Source organism: Lactuca virosa, chromosome 8 (genome assembly GCF_052849685.1).
Source record: "Lactuca virosa cultivar CGN04683 chromosome 8, Lactuca_virosa_CGN04683_v6, whole genome shotgun sequence".
Lineage (NCBI taxonomy): Eukaryota > Viridiplantae > Streptophyta > Magnoliopsida > Asterales > Asteraceae > Lactuca > Lactuca virosa.
In genome coordinates this window covers 174,350,311-174,368,807 of record NC_136433.1, presented here as the reverse complement: position 1 = coordinate 174,368,807, position 18,497 = coordinate 174,350,311, and positions in this window count along the sequence as shown.

Here is an 18,497-nt window from a genome sequence, read left to right as displayed (position 1 = left end):
CATACTTGGAAAAGGTGCTAAAACGCTTTAGTATGGAAAATTCCAAGAAAGGGGAGTTACCAATCCAATGCAATACCAAACTGAGTAAGACTCAGAGCCCAAGTACAGAGGCAGAGATAGCTGATATGAGCCGAGTACCTTATGCTTCCGCAGTTGGCTCGATTATGTACGCTATGACCTGTACTCGCCCTGATGTGGCCTTCGCTTTGAGCATGGTCAGCAGATATCAAGGGAACCCTGGTAGGGCGCATTGGATTGTTGTCAAGAATATTCTTAAGTACCTACGAAGGACCAAGGAATGGTTTCTAGTCCTCGGTAGGAGTGATGACTTAAGGGTGCGAGGGTACAGTGACACTAGTTTTCAGACGGATCGGGATAATTACCGATCGCAGTCAGGCTGGATCTTTACCCTGAATGGAGGAGCAGTGACTTGGAAAAGTTCCAAGCAAGAGACCGTAGCTGATTCAACGTGCGAATCAAAGTACATTGCGGCAAGCGAAGCATCAAAGGAGGCTATATGGTTGAAGAACTTCATAGGACACCTTGGAGTTATGCCATCCATAAAGGAGCCTATGGAAATTTTCTGTGATAATGAAGGAGCGGTTGCCTTGACCAAGGAACCAAGGGATCATGGCAGATCTCGACATATTGACAGGAAATACCATTTTATTAGACATCGGGTAGAAGAGGGACTCCTCGTTGTGAAGAGGGTATCGTCAGAAGATAACCCAGCAGATCCCCTTACGAAGGGACTGAGTAGGGTAAAGCATTTGAAGCACGCTAGGAGCGTCGGGCTAAAGGACGATATTAGTTTAGATTAGATAGGTAGGAAATTTGTAATGGATAATTTTGTATTCAACATTTTGATGATTAAATAAAGGTGTGTTATTTATAAGAAAGTTACTATCTTGTGTTGATAATTTATCTGTTATTTCCAAATTTTGCATGTTTTGACTTCCTGAATAATAAGATTGTTCGAACAGTCCACAATCGCTCATATGTTGGAAGTAGATATGAAAGAAGATTGTCATAAATTTGTTTGTAGATTGTCTGAAAGGTTTTTGACATAGCAAAGGTTTTCTACGAAGTTTATGAGTGATTATGAAATATGTTTTGAGCATTGGAATAAACCCACACTTGCTAGTATCACTTCTTGAATGTTATCATAAGTTATCGCAAGATGATACTATCATATAATCTTAAAACCTAGAGATATGGTTATTGTTTGCTAGTTGATTATATATTGATAATACGAAAACGCATCAGTAACTTGATGTTATAAAACGTATTATTATGTGTAACTTAGCTAGTAGATAATAAAAGCATATAAGTCGAAGTTTATCTGTTCCTTTTATTCTAAGAGGATAAAAGCGATATCTTGGCCACTCGATGATTTGGTTTGACTTATGTGCCGGGCCCGGTCAGGATGAGGTTGATGTGTTCAACTGAATTCTATGTCAAACGGATCAGAGATCGAGAAACAAAATGCTGGACAATAAATATTATCAGCATGATATCTAGAACAGAGGATTATATGATCCCTTATCTAAAGGACAGGATTTTGATCAGAGTTCAAAGAGCTACGATTGCTAGCCGGATCCTGAAGTCATATGTGATATATAGTTACTAGACTTATCCAAGTGGGAGACTGTTGGATTAGTGTCTAAGCCCGTAACTATATTTGGTACGTACTTGACCCGGTTGTGCATGGTCCTTTTGGGTTGCCTTCACCAAAGCAACTTGACAAGGTAATTTGATATGAGAGAGAGAGGAGATTATGGCTTATTAATATATTATAAGAATAATATATTAAAGGAGAAATCATATTTATTTAATTAGTATTAGTCATAAATTAATTAGGAATTAATTTGGTGACTAAAAGAGATTAATTAAATAAAAGGGCATAAACTGTCAAATGTGTGATAGTTGAGTTTTGGGCTGGGAAACCTAATGGACTAAGGGGGAACGAAATTATGATGAAGGATCATCATATTTTCGTCCAAGGCCTCATTCCAGAAGGTTCTTTGGGCTGCTTGGTGGCTAAGCTATCCATTAGGGTTTAGACTGAAACCCTAGCACCCTATAGTATAAATAAGACCCAAAGGCTTCAATTTTCGGCCACTTGTTCCCAAGAGAAACCCTAGGGCCGATTTTAGCACCATCTCTCCTCTCTCATAATTGCCTTCTTGCTTGTGTGGTGTTTGTGATCCATTAGAGGAATTACAATTGTGATTCTAAGCTCAAGAGAAGAAGATTCAAGCTACTATTTGAAGAGGTAAACATCTAGATCTGATGTTATTTGTTATTTTGATATTATGTATGCTAGATTAGGGTTTGCAAGTCTTGGATTCAAAGCATGTACAATAGAGAAACCTAGATCCAAGCATTAGGGTTTGTATGAACACATAGGATTATTCTTATGCATAAAACCCATCTCTTAGCTCGTACACCCTGCGTACGCTTTAGATGCCTACTTTCTTCATTAATCTCTTATTCGGTTAACACCTCAACCCAACTCTCAGATCTGACTTCCTTAGGGTGACTTATCACATAAAGTTCACAACTTTACATGCATGCATGGCTTAATGGGGCTCTAGATCTCAAAAGAGCTTAACACATGCATGAGTCCATAAACACCACAAAGGTTGCATTTTTATAGACAAATGAACCAAAAGAATCCTAGATTTACCATCAATCACTTCTGGAGTGAATCATGAAGCTCATCAATCACTCCAAGGACTCAAAAAGCATAAAATATCAACATAACTAGATCTAGCATCATAGATTATCAAGATGTGAGCTTTTTACCTCAAAAGGCTAGCAAATGATAAGCTAAACCCGGATCCTCAAGCTCCAAGCACAACTCCAAGTGGTCCTCTTCTTCTTCTCCTTCACAAATCACCAACAAACACTCTTTATGGCTCAAAACTCATAAAGGCACACTAGGGTTTCGATTTCTGGACAAAGGAAGGTGGAAGCTGTCTAAACATGACCAAATCGGGTTATCATCAGGTTTAAATCGGGTGCAAACCCTAGAAATTAGGGTTTCATAAATCCACATGTATGCCATGCGTACTCCACGTACTCCCAGCATACGTGGACTGAATGTACGATCAAGAATCAGGCTAGTACGCTAAGCGTACCACCTAGTACGCCCCGCGTACTAGCTTAAGGACCAACTTTGCAAATGTTTCAGATAAAAAGAGGTTAAATAAGAAACTTACCAAATTCAAGTGTTACAATTCTCCTCCACTTGAATCAGACTTCGTCCTCGAATTCCGCTGCTCCAAATAACTCTGGATAGTGATCCCTCATCCCATCTTCCGAATCCCACGTCCATTCAGAACCCTTGCGATGCTGCCATCAACAACCTTGTTCCTCAAGTTTTTCATCTTCCAGTCAAGAATTTCCTCCAGTCTCTCAATATAATTCAAGTGACCATTCAATTGAATATCCTCCAATGGAACAGCTGTGGAATCATCCATTAAACACTTCCACAACTGAGATACATGTAACGCGTTATGGATCTGACTGAGCTCATGTGGAAGATCCAAGCGATATGCAACCCGACCCACTCGGGCCAAAACCCTAAAATGACCGATGTACCTGGGGCCCAACTTTCCCCTCTTCCTGAATCGGATGACACCTTTCCAAGGTGACACCTTCAGGAGAACCATATCCCCCACCTGGAACTCTAAATCTGACCGGCGTCTGTTGGCATAGCTCTTATGCCGACTCTGACTTGTCTAGAGTCTACTATGAACCTGCTAAATTAGCTCAGTGGTATTGAGTACCACCTCGGTACTCCCCATAACCCGCTGACCTACCTCACGCCAACAGATCAGGGTCCTGCATTTCCTCCCATAGAGCATCTCAAAAGGAGCTCGATCGATGCTGTCGTGATAGCTGTTGTTATACGAAAATTCCGCTAACGAAAGATACGTATCCCAACTCCCACCGAAGTCCAAAACACACCCCCGAAACATATCCTCTAAGGTTTGAATAGTCCGCTCGCTCTGACCATCATTCTGCGGATGGAATGATGTGTTGAAATGGAGACAAGTACCCAACTCATCATGGAACCTCTTCCAAAACCTAGAAGTGAACCAGAAATCTCTGTCTGAAACAACCAAAACCGGCACCCCATGTTGTTCTACAACCTCCCTAATGTACACCTCGACTAACTTCTCCATAGAGATATTCTCCTGAATCGGGATGAAATGCGCACTCTTGGTCAATCGATCCACGATGACCCAAATTGAAGCCACTCTGTGCGCAGTCTGACGCAACTTCAAGATGAAATCCATGGTGATCTCATCCCATTTCCATACGGGAATCTCCAACGGCTGCATCTTGTTGTGAGGTCGTTGATGCTCGACCTTGACTTTCCTGCAAGTCAAGCACTGCTCCACATACCAAGCCACATCCCGCTTCATGCAGGGCCACTAATAATCAAGACAAATATCTCTATACATCTTCATCGCCCCAGGATGAATGGAGAACCCAGACTTGTGCGCCTCCTCCATCAGAACCTGACACACACCGCCCCAATACGGAACCCATACCCTCCGATGAATAGTCAACAACCCATGACTATCATAATCAAAGGAAGTCACCTAACCCACAATACGCTCACTCTTCCAATGCTCTTCCTTCATAGCCTCGATTCGATCCTCTCGAAGCCGCTCCAATAGTGGAGTAATCACGGTCATCCTCAAACATATATACCTGATCGGATCTGCGAACGCCTTACAGCTGAGAGCATCGGCCACCACATTAGCCTTCCCCAGATGGTAAAGGATCTCACAATCATAATCCTTCACCACATCCAACCATCGGTGTTGCCTCATGTTCAGATTTGGCTGAACCATCAGATACCTCAGGCTCTTGTGATTCGTTTAAATAGTACAACGGACCCCATAGAGGTAATGTCAGCAAATCCCGAGGGAGAAAACCACACCCCCATGCTCCAAATAATGCGTCGAATAATTCGCTTCTTGAGGCTTCAGCTGCCTCGAAGCGTAAGCGATCACGCGACCCCTCTGCATCAACACTCCCCCAAACCCATGATCGATGCATCACAATGAACCACAAAATCCTCAACACCCTTCGGCAGGGTCAAAATCAGTGCCTTACACAACCGCTGTCTCAAGGTCTCAAAAGTTTTCTGCTGCTCAGACCCCCAACAAAATGTGACCATCTTCTTTGCCAATCGAGTCAAAGGAACAACTATCTTGGAGAAATCTTGGATAAATCTCCGATAATAACCTGCTAGACCAAGGAAACTCCGAATCTCTGATGGAGATCTCAGAACCTCCTACCGCATCACGACCTCGACCTTGTCCGGATTGACCAAAATACCATTCCGGTTGAGAAGGTGCCCCAGAAACTGCACCTCGGGCAACCAGAACTCATACTTGGAGAGCTTTATGAAAAGTATTTCCCTCCTCAAAGTCTCCAACACCTCCCTTAAGTGCTCCTCGTACTGCTTCTGGGTCTTGGAATAGACCAAGATATCATCAATAAATACAATCACAGACCGATCCAGTATTGGCCTGCACACACGGTTCATGAGATCCATGAACGCGGATGGAGCATTGGTGAGCCCAAAAGGCATCACCATGATCTCGTAATGACCATAATGAGTTTGGAAAGCCGTCTTCTGAACATCCTCATCTCTAACCCTCATCTGATGATAACCCGAATGCAAATCAATCTTGGAAAACCAAGATGCACCCTGAGGCTGGTCGAAAAAATCATCAATCCTCGGAAGTGGATAACGGTTCTTTATCGTTACCTTATTCAGATCTTGTTAGTCAATGAACATACGATGGTACCCATCCTTCTTCTTCATGAACAAGATCGGTGCTCCCCATGGTGAACTGGTCGGTCGAATGAATCCCTTGTCTAACAGTTCTTACAACTATGTAGACAACTCCTGCATCTCGGGAGGAGCCAACCGATATGGTGCTTTGGCTATCAGAGCCACACCGGGAACCAGATCAACCCTGAACTCCACCTGCCTCTCGATCTTGAATCCTGAACCTTGGGCCTCTTGCCTGATCAACCTGAAACCTGATCCTGATCTGACTTCCTCTTCCTCTCAATCTCAATGTCAATCTCCCTCTCTCTCGCTCTCACTATCATATCATCCAGTGACTTGCAACTGGATCGGCTCACAAACTGCCGAATATCGCTCATCAACATCTCATGGTACCTCTCTTTCTTCATCTCCACATCTGCCACATATTTTGGAACCAAAAGCGCCCTCTCCCGAAACATCGAGGTGATCTCAGCCACCGTCTCAGTAGTCTGGCGGAGATTCTAAAACTCTCATGTCAAATGCTGCACCTTAATCACCGGTGCAAACTTAGCCCTGAATCTAGTCGTAAAATCATCCCATGACATCGAATCAATAACCTCATCACCAACGGAGCACCCAAAATTCCTCCCACCAGTCCCGAGCTCTGTCTTTTAGTAGACACGAAGCAAGTCTGGCCTTTGCCCCCTCGGGACAACGGCTGGTGCAGAATGCGTTAGTGACCTCTGGCAACCATCGCCATCTCGCTACCGGGTCCATCTCCCCATGGTAGTCTGGATCCCCACATGACCGGAACTCCCTGAAGGTCAATGAACGCGCCCCTACCAAGGCCACCATCTCAGAACGAAAGGAGCTCAAATGCTCATCCAAAATCTCCAGAATGCCCTCATTAAACGTACCAAAGATCACAAGAGACTGCTCAAGAATACTACGGGTGATCTCAGATGAAATGAACTCATGCGTCTGATCATCCAACTGCCCGGCTCCAGAACCTGAGCCCGAGCCCTCACCAGCACCAAAACTGCCAACCGGGCTGCCTCGCAGAGTCACCATATTGAAAATAGACCATATAAACCATCAGAATATGCATCAAAATATATATATCGAGGGATCTTATACTCTATAAGCTTCCTGGTTTCATCACGACTCTCCTTGACTCGAGTACGGATCCTCTGCTTCCAGTAGTATGGGCCCATACTACCTTCCACATCTATTCGTACTTTCCTCAAGGATTGCCTTGAATCCGCCAAGTCACTCTATATACATACAATTAAACCTGATCAAGATAAGGCTCCCAGCACTAAATCTCTTCCTAGGTTTTCGTAGGGCAAACTCCACACCACTCTCCGCCATTAGCTGCAGAAGGAATTCCCACTAACTTCCTCTAACTAGCTCACGAATACAATTACATATCACCAAAACTAGATAATTCTTCGAATGATAGGTCTCACACTACAACGGTTGGACTCAAACAAGAGCTGCACAATAGAGTTAAAACATAACCTTCTAAAATTCTTTTGTTTTAGTAATATGTAACTTAACATATTCACTTACTAGTTATTTGATGATAATAAGAACTCCTAAAAGCATAAAGCAAGCAACATTCAAGCATCGAGTAATCAGAACCAAGCATACCTAATCAGGCCATCCTATCACTGACTGATCAGTACTAGCATGCAAGTCTACAAGCTCATATAATAGTCATACAAAGGCATCTCTCCTAGCATTCTATCATGAAAATACTGAGCAAATCCTTAGCCCTAACTAGCATGCGATTCACAAATTCACAATTCGAATCATATCAAATCACATGTATAGGTATTTATGGTAAACTTGCTTGAGCTCGGTCAATTGCATGCACCATACCTTTTCTTATATTAGAAAACCCTTTTCTTTAAAAACATTTACTTTTTGAAACATTTTACCAAATCCTAAGTATGAGTTCAGACACACCAGACAGTATGTCTGAATCCCTCAAACTAAGGCTCTAATACCAACTTGTAACGTTCCAAAAATATGACCCAAAAATTTTATTTTAAAATTTATAAAACGGTATTCCAAAACATTGTCATACAACCAATAAAGACGAAAGTGTATCACTACATCATAAAATATCAGAGTAAATCTCAAAATGTGGAATAGAGTCGTGTGTGCTCTGCAATCATCCCGGGCTCTTCCCTTTCGAACCAGAAGTACCTGAAACATAAAATGAAAACCGTAAGCACAAAGCTTAGTGAGTTCCCCAAACTACCACATACCATACATAATAAACACATACTGGGCCCCCGCCCTACATCAGGCATCGCTCGATATCGAGTCCCACTCGGCCTGGGGCCCCGCTCGGATTACAGATATGTCATTCACTAGGCACCTCCTGACATCGGGCCTCGCCCGGTACACATATAAACATATAATCATGCTAACACATGCGATAATCACAAAGAAATTAACATACAATACAGTCATCGGGTCTCGCTCGACATCGAACCCCGCTCGGTATACATACAAGCACATAACACATGCAAGAGTCATGCAAATATCTAGTATCCTAACATAATAATCATGGGCTGGCATTGGTGCCTTCGACCCTCTAAACCTAGTTAAGAAACTCACCTCAGACTGCTGAATCTTACAGATAAATCTCTGGTTGTTGGTTCGCTAAAATCCCCGCGCTATCAACATAAAATAACATCCAATTAATAATTGGACCCCGACTCACACTAAGAATCCAAACTAGGGTAAACAACCTTTATACCTTTTACCTAACTTGGCACAAGGCCAAGGCCAAAGCCAACTATCCAAAAAGCCCAAATTCCAAAATGATCACCCGAAGCCTAAATATGGCCCAATCTTCCTAATTGGGCCCAAATCCCTTCGTGGGCCTTCAACTAAAAGAGTCCAATAAAATAGCATCAGCCCAAAAATATAATTCTGATGGCCCAACTAATCCCTAGACTCCTAAGGTCCAACATGGGCCCAATACCGAAAAGCCCAAAATGCTGAAGCCCACTGCTGAGTACGCATGGGTACTCAGATCGTACGCCCAACGTACGCCTCAGATGCCTACTTTCTTCATTAAGCTCTTATTCGGTTAAGACCTCAACCCAACTCTCAGATTTGACTTCCTTAGGGTGATTTATCATGTAAAGTTGGCAACTTTACGTGCATACATTGTTTAATGAGGCTCTAGATCTCAAATAGCTTAACAAAGGGTCTTAACACATGCATGAGTCAATAAACACCACAAAGGTTTCATTTTTATGGACAAAGGGACCAAAAGAGTCCTATATCTACATCAATCACTTCTGGAGTGAATCAAGAAGCTCATCAATCACTCCAAGGACTCAAAAAGCATAAAATAGCAACATAACTAGATCCAGCATCATAGATTAGCAATATGTGAGCTTTTTACATCAAAAGGTTAGAAAATGATGAGCTAATACCGGATCCTCAAGCTCCAAGCACAACTCCAAGTGGTCCTCTTCTTCTCCTCCTTCACAAATCACCAACAAACACTCTTTATGGCTCAAAACTCACAAAGGCACACTAGGGTTTCGATTTCTAGACTAGGGAAGGCGGAGGCTATCTAAACATGACCGAATGAGGCTATCATAAGGTTTAAATAGGGTGCAAACCCTACAAATTAGTGCTTCATTAATCTACACGTATACCATATGTACTCCACGTACGCCCAACGTACGTGGACTGAATGCGCGATCAAGAATCAGGCAAGTACGCTAAGCGTACCACCAAGTACACCCCGCGTACTAGCTTAATGACCAACTTTGTAAACTTTTTAGATAAAAGAGGTCAAATATGAAACTTCCCAAATTCAAGTGTTACAGATTTACTCTAAGAGTAAAACAAAATAGAAGTAGGAATACACTTCCAACTACTTCACAACCGTTCGGAACTCAAAACGGATCCCAACCTCATTGCACAAACAAACCTTAAGAAGAGAGAACACTTCTCTCAGAATATGCCATAGGAATAATTTCCAAAAGCTAAAATCCATTAAGATACTCTCAACCAAGTGCCTTCACGTCAAGTACTACGAGTTGAATTTCGGGGACGAAATTTCCTTCAACATGGAGAGGATGTGACAACCTAGGAAATACGCCCCCAACCACTGTCGATGGTCAAAACATGATAATACAATCTTGTAAATGCCAAAAATTTCAACCATCACTCTTATTAACGTCAAACCATAGGCTTAAAAATAAGTGGTCAAAAAGTCGTGTCACTTTGCGAGCAGATTAACATATTTAGATTCTACACGCTACCGCAATTCCAGAAATATAAATTTTGCAAGAATCTGACACAGTATGAGCGAGATATGACATTTATAATAAATAAATGTTTTTCATACTTAAAAATTCACAATGACGAAAATTACAAAGAAATTGGTCAACTTTTGGAGAAAGTCGCCAACTAGACAAACGTAATACTACTTAAAGTAGGAGTTATGGATCAAAGAACGCTTAAAATTGAAATGATATGAGGGAGATATGATTTTTAAAAGTAATCAAAACTGGTCGAAAAAAAAAAGTCAAAACTAGACAAAACGACCAAAAGGAAAGTTGTAGAGATCGATGATATCTACAAGGATATATAAAATCGTAGGAAACAGAGTTCGTACGCGAGAGTTATGAAATTTAAAAGTTTAATATACCCATCACGTGCGTTCGCGCGCAGTGTGCCGCGCACACCTGACACTTGATACATCTAGATACGAAGTGACGTGTCACACTGAGGATATGACATGTGGTAGCATCGTATGGTTCACGTGCATTTGCGCGGCGTGAAATGTACGACGAGCAAATCCAAACCCCTATAAATAGCAAGTCTCGGATGATCCTTTCTCACACCTCAACATACACCTCTCTCTATATTTCTCTCTTAAAATTTGCGCCAACGATGCCTGAACGTCTCTCTTGTGCTGGACTTGTGGATCTTCTACCCTACATCAATGGTTTCTTAAATCACAGGTGAGTTTCTTGGCTCCATTTTCCAAATCTTTTGGGGGAATACATGTCTAAAATGCAACGTTACATGGTTATCACTAATTATAGTTAGATAATTATGCCCATAGCATTAGGATGATATTAGGACCGGTAGTTACTCTACCCAAACACTTTAGCTAACATTATGCCTAGTTGTTATGCTGAATCATTATGATAGATAAGATCATACCTAGTTGTCACGTTGGCCAGTTACCAGGACACTCTGACACTCTTTATTATAGCCAGTTTTGGATAATCTTTGTACCTAGTGTTACTCTGCCCAAATTCTCGACTATGCAAAACACGCAATATATATATATATATATATATATATATATATATATATATATATATATATATATATATATATATATATATATATATATATATATATATATATATATATAATAAGTACAACCGTAGAAATACAACGCGAATAACAACATGACTGATCAGGAGAGGCCCCCACGACAATACTTAGATGAGATAAAATTCATCAACACACTGACAGATTTTCAGCTATCGCCTGACCTATAATCGTTAATTCTTAAATGAGCGAGAGAGATATGTATAGATCTATATGGGATTTACACTCCCACCTGTGGTTGCTAGCTACAACCCCATGGAAAGTCGAAGCATGCATAACTTTCTTAACACAACGACGTCTGATGAAGCGTCGTGGATTTCCGGGATCAACAGTCATAGCTCAATTATAGGAACTCATCGTAACTTTGTCAAACTAAAACTAGCTATCCTAAAATACTAATACCATATGTAGTGATAGTACACACTAACTCGAGGAAGCGAGTTTAGATCAAACATCTAACTATCTTAGACTACTAGGAACCAACCCTACAAAGTAGTGATAGTAGACTCAAACTCGAGGAAACGAGTTCGATCTACAAATAGTAAACTAAATATCCACTAATCGTGAGGTAAGCCTTGAGAAGCAATGCCTATAATACAATAAAAGAAATATTAGGAGAATATTATCAAAAAAATAACCTTAAGTGAAGGTAATAAGTAAAATATACCTTTTCTATCCAAATCAGGATTTAGATTTAATCACCAAACTATCTGAATCCTACTACCAAAACACTAGAAAATACGCTAACACACTAACATAGGTTGAGGTTACAATGAGCGCTAACTGAAAAACATCAACAAAGTATTTTTCACACTTACCAAACTTGTGAAGTCACTAACAGTATCTTGACCCTCTCAAAATCACATGTATTCCTAGGTCAACCAACAGAGATAAAAGACTAACCAAAAAGTACAAACAATTCTCAGACTATCAATGAAGATGGTGATTAAAGCTAAACTCGGCACGAAAGCATCTTCCATAAGCCAACGATTTCGAAAGTAGTGCCACTCAGTGTTTCCGCCACCAGGCCGAGGGTGTGAAATATATTATATGATAATGAAGGTGTAGTCTCTCTAAGTAAACAGACCAGGGGTCATGAAAGTTCAAGGCACATAAAGAGGAAGTTCCACTACATTCGAGATAGAGTTGAGGATGGAGATCTAGTTGTGAAGCGATTATCATTAGAAGAAATTCCAGCTGATCCGTTCATAAAAGGGATAACCAATCAAAGACATAGTATGCATGCTAAGAGCATATGCATGAGAGACAATGTTAAGTTTAGTAGTTAGTTAATTATTTTGAAACATTTAGAACAATGAATAAATTTTGTAATTGTTATGGTGATTTAATAATGTAGATTTATTTAAATTCAAGTGTGTTACCATTACAATTAATTACTATTTTGTTTCGTTTTTGCATGTTTAGATCCCCACTTCCCAAGTATTAGTTTACTCATACTCCACAATCGGTCATACTTTTGGGAGTAATTATTGAGTTATGATTTTCATGAAGTGTTAGCAGATTGTCTATAGTGATTAGACATGGCATGAAGATTGCCACTAACGTTCACGAGTGATTAATAGAGATTTAAGTATTAAAGAAACCCATGCTAAGAGATATTACTTCATGGATTCAATCACGAGTAATTCTGAGATGATAATATATTTTATTCTTACGATATCCATAACTAGTGGTCACAACGGGTAAGTTTATGCATAATTTGATGAGTAGACATGTAACGCCCGAGTCGCCATGTATGAACTTTAACCATTATTTCAATTAACCAAGGACTAGCTAAGAGTGTGTTGGGTGTACACAAGATACGAACTTCGTACTCCCCTTTACATGTGTGTTTCGGATAACCCCTACGTACGCTGGGTGTACCCATGCATACGCAGGGCGTACTCAAGCCAGGGAAAACCCTAATATTTATGGTTTGCACCCTATTTAAGCTCATTAAGTCCTTCAATTTCATCACTTTATCATCCTCCCTTTCCCTTTGAGTCATATCTCGAAACCCTAATCCATTTTCCCTAAGTTTGAGCTTGTGCGTGTGTTTTGGGTTTGTGGTTCTTAGAGAAGAAAAAGAATGTAACACCGTAAATTTTCAAACAACTTTTTCATTTTTAAATCACATAATTTTCATAAAGTATTTCACAAAAATCTCATTTATTAGGTTTACAACTCAGACTCCATAATTGCACCATTAAAAATTCAGGATCCTCAAAATGTAACTCTCTCACTGGTGTGTACAATCAAGATGTGGTCGTCCCGTGATCCTGAAAAGAAACCTGAAACACATAACACATAACACGGTAAGCACAAAGCTTAGTGAGTTCCCCAACATACCACTAACAACACATATTAGCCACTCGAGGCTATAACTCTGTGGACCCTCTTGTCCTAACTCTGTGGACCCTCTGGTCCTAACTCTGTGGACCTTCCGGTCCTAACTCTATAAGCTTTGGAACATACACACAACATAAATCACATAGAATAATGCAGTGCATCACATCACATAAATAACATACAAGATACTCTGACACATAACTCTAATTACCACCATGGTAAAGTATAGTGAGAAGACTCACCTGGCAAGCAGAAAGCAGCTATCCTCACACTTGAATCTCGAACTCGCCACCGCCTAACATGTAGGGTAAATATCTCTAATCAACACCCGAAATCTCAACTTTAATTAAACCGATGATTACTCTTTCCCTCTCAACTCGGGAAGTGGGTAAAAGACCATTTTACCCCTCCATGGTCTCTACTACTTATGTTGACCAAAACCCCAAAGTCAACAGAAGTCAACTCAAGACAACAGTCCACGTTTGACCCTACTCGTCGAGTGCACCCTTGCGACTCGTCGAGTCCCCTCGCATCATCTGAATTCTACCTAGGTCTCACTCAGCTCGTCGAGTTGACCCCCAACTCGGTGAGCCAACACTGGGTTAAGGCTACTCGATCAAACCCGCTACGACTCGTCGAGTCATCTCATGGACTCGGCGAGTTGGATCCAACAGATTTCTCATTCAGCCATCTGAGGTCAGATCTGTAACCCAAACTCATAGATCTAACCTCCTACTACCCAAAAGTCACGTAAAGGTCTATACTTGAGGCTTATGCATGGTGTATTTTGCTCTATACACCATCTTGACTCCATTAAAGCTCCATAGCTTCAAAGCTCCAAAGTTACTCATTCATGGCTGCCTACTTTCTGGATCTCTGGACCTCACAAGGTCCGGATCCACAAATGACTCGAAAAAGGGTTTGGATGCACCCAAAACCCCATCAATATGGAGATACAAGCCCTAACTTAACAACCAAAGGAAATCTATACAAACACAACGGAGGGAAGAGCTTATACCAGATCTGAAGCTTGGAAAGAAGATGAAACTGATCCTTCAACCCTCCTCTGAGATTCTTGCAACACCCTTGATCTTCTTCTCAAGGAAATAACCTCCAATTAGCCTCTTTCCTCTCTAGCTCACCAATAACTCTAGGGTTTCTCTCAAGGGACGAAGACACTGATGGGGAGGGGCCAAGGAGGCTACAAGTGCCTTTAAATAGGTCCCAAACCCCGAAAATTAGGGTTTCTCTGCCCAGCACCTACTCGGTGAGTCCCTCCTCTGACTCGTCGAGTCCACTCATTAAATCCACGGGAGAAACCTGACTCGACTCGGCGAGTTCGACCCTCTACCACATAGGCCAAACTAATCACCTGAAAAGCACCATCGAAAGGAGCTCATGCGAAACTGATATCTTTCACTATGGACACCTGAAACCACACAGAAAATCCCAAGTCCAGAATAAACCAATTCTTCTGCCGCTAATAAACTCCTTCCCAATATCCGGAAACTCTAGTGGCCTGACCCGCCGCCAGGCCGCCTACTCAAGCGATCACCACGATATCCGCTCCTCGAAGATCAAACCGTGATAACTCACTAATGCTCTGATTCTCACAAGACTGAATCCAACAATCGGTTACCGCTCACTCATGCCAACATGCTAAATGGTCCGAATCACGCCCCCAGAAACGGAAGGGTCCATACCCCACCAGAGCTCATCCACTAAACTGCTATCAGAACTCATCCGAATAAGGAATCCTCAACACTTTGTCCTCGGACATAAGAGAATAACCATGCTCGCTCAGGAGTGTTCTCAGACGTCACAATCATAAGCTCCTCACATCCCTTTTTATACTGAGCACCAGGTCAACTCCTGACCCCCGCAGTTGAACCTCCAAAGGTCACCCATAACATAACCCGAAATGCCTTACTGACTTCCTTCTCACCACAACTATCTCGGCCCAGAGACACACAAGTCATGAAGTTCTCTTTACCCCAACAGATACCACAATCCCACTAAATCGTTTCACCCTCGACCTCTGTCAAACACTACTCCCTAGATACATGCGCCTCGCGGTACCTCCCGTACCTGAGTGTTGACCTACATAGGTCTAAGACATCAGATGACAAACAATACCCCTCAACTTGGGACCCACCTCAGAATCCAGAATCTCATCTCGCCTACTCAAAGCACCACTAGAGCCAAACTCAAACTCGAGAGTCTGGTCCGACCCAGAATTGGAACCACTCGTCCCTATGAACCACTCAACTCATGACTCATGACCCGCAGCCCATGCGAACATCACTTCCCCAATTCCTTCTGATTGTGATAACCACACCTTAACTCAGAATATAACGATTGCCGATCATTAAGGAGACCACAGTCTCGCTCCTGGTCCGACCACCAGGTCCCCAAAAAATCAATAATAAGGCTACCCAACCTAACACTCCTCTACGTCGTGCTCTGACTTGCGAATAATACGGCTTCCTGTAGTACCACGACACCCTCTCGCTGACTAGTGAATACTACGGCTCCCAACAGTATCACAACACCCTCTTGCTGACCAGTGAATAATACGGCTCCCCGCAGTATCACAACACCCTCTCGCTGACTAGTGAGTACTACGGCTCCCCGCAGTATCACAACACCCTCTCGTTGACTAGTGAGTACTGCGGCTCCCTGCAGTATCACAACACCCTCTTGCTGACTACTGAATACTACGGCTCCCCGTAATATCACAACACCCTCTTGCTGACTAGTGAGTACTACGGCTCCCCGCAGTATCACAATACCCTCTTGCTGACTAGTGAATACTACGGCTCCCCGCAGTATCACAACACCCTCTCGCTGACTAGTGAGTACTACGGCTCCCCGCGGTATCACAACACCCTCTTGCTGACTAGTGAGTACTACGGCTCCCCGCAGTATCACAACACCCTCTCGCTGACTAGTGAGTACTACGGCTCCCCGCAGTATCACAACACCCTCTCGCTGACTAGTGAATACTACGGCTCCCCGCAGTATCACAACACCCTCTCGCTGACTAGTGAGTACTACGGCTCCCCGCAGTATCACAACACCCTCTTGCTGACTAGCAGCACTTTCTCTTATCATCCCACAATCTCATACTCACGTTAACCCCTCCCTGCATCCACTAACTCATGCTCCGCGGACTAACATAGATAGGTACCCACACTCATCCAAATCATGCATCATTATATCTGACGACAACCGCCATAACAAAACACCTTTCCCTACTGCAATCCACATTCTTAAATGATCCCTCTTGATGTCAATACCCGAAGGGCTCCCACTGGGACCGTAGATACTTGATACACCACTTGCCGCCTCAAACTCAAGACTCTAAAAATGATTCGGAAATCAGGGCATTATACTCGGACTCCTCAGAACACCATTACAGAACATCACGATGTCCTGCCCCAACCACTGATCTTCCACTTGCGGCATCATACACAGATACATCAATGCATTCCCTTAGAATCTCATAAATAATCTTCATTTCACACCACGCGCAACTCGGAGAGTCCCAACTCTCAATAGAACACAGAGGAATCACCAATGACTCAGAACATGATGACAACCATCCGAAAGTCCCTCCTCTATTGCTCAAAACTCATGCAAGAATACACTGACCGTCCCTGAGGTTGGTTGTCTAATTCCACATCTGCTCTTCCCAAACTACATATAACAGCCCATACATCGGACCAGAATTTCCCAACCGCCAAACTATCCTTACAAGCCAAACCACCTCGAAGAATTTCTAACCACTACAAGTTCCTTGACCAACGGCCACCGGCCGTGGAGACACTCATCCTTTCACGAACACGTGCCTCATGCATAAACTTACTCTGCACCTCACCTTAACCACCAATAACGCTGGTATTCTGAATCCGAACCACAGGTCTCTATATCCAGTTCTCTAACCGCTATTGAACCAACCTCTGATTCTCTCATTAGAATACCCGGTTCTCCCCCACTCAGGGTTTGAACCATCGTCATTTGACGCACCAACAATCTCTCCCACAGACTGTTCCCACCAGTAACGTCGCACCTACTCTTGGAAGGTGCTACGCACGCTCGATGATCTCCCGACAGAGATCAAGCAACCCCAAATAACCCCAATCTCAGATGAAATCCTCAGAACTTCCCATCATGACTGCCTCTAGTCATTCAGAAACTCACACCCTCCCATCACCGGACCTCCCCAACTGTCCAGTATTAACTCTGACTCTTAGTCTGGAAATAATGAACTATCATTCTCTTCATCCTCGACTCCTCAACCAATGCTCTATCACATCACTTATCATAAGAGCAGAGACTCCACTTCCACTCTCGATACCCATCATAGACAAAAGCCATCGCCCCGATATACTCTTCTTGATCATCTGTTGCTACAGCTAACACGTGCCCTACTATACTCGAGTATGGTGTGTCCTGGTTCTTGACCATCTTAGTTCCCACCGACAACCTGCTCATGATATATCATTACCTCGCGGCAGACATACTGCCAAATACTCCGGTGGAAGATCGCCATCACTGCTACCCCGCAGGGCTTACCCCCAAGCTAAAAAAACCGAAGATCTCAACACTTCTTATGTTTCCCACAGGAAACTGAAATAGCACCACTCAGATTACAGAAGGTGACGTCTCCACTATCGGCTGATTGCTCAACTCAGGCCGCAATCCTTCATATAATACCATCTCCACTCATCTTTGAGTCTTGCGACTCCAACTGACTTCTCACTAAAAATCTCTCGGAAATCAACTCAAATCTCTTCTCAAGGTATGCTCTATTGAAACGAGTTCAACATGGCCCTCTGGCCCCATATTCTATCGCATCTGATCATATAATAACCCAAACACGACAGGATAACTGGAAAAAGCACAAGCACTATCCGCTACGAAGCGTGGTACTCGAACCATGACCTCACCTCTC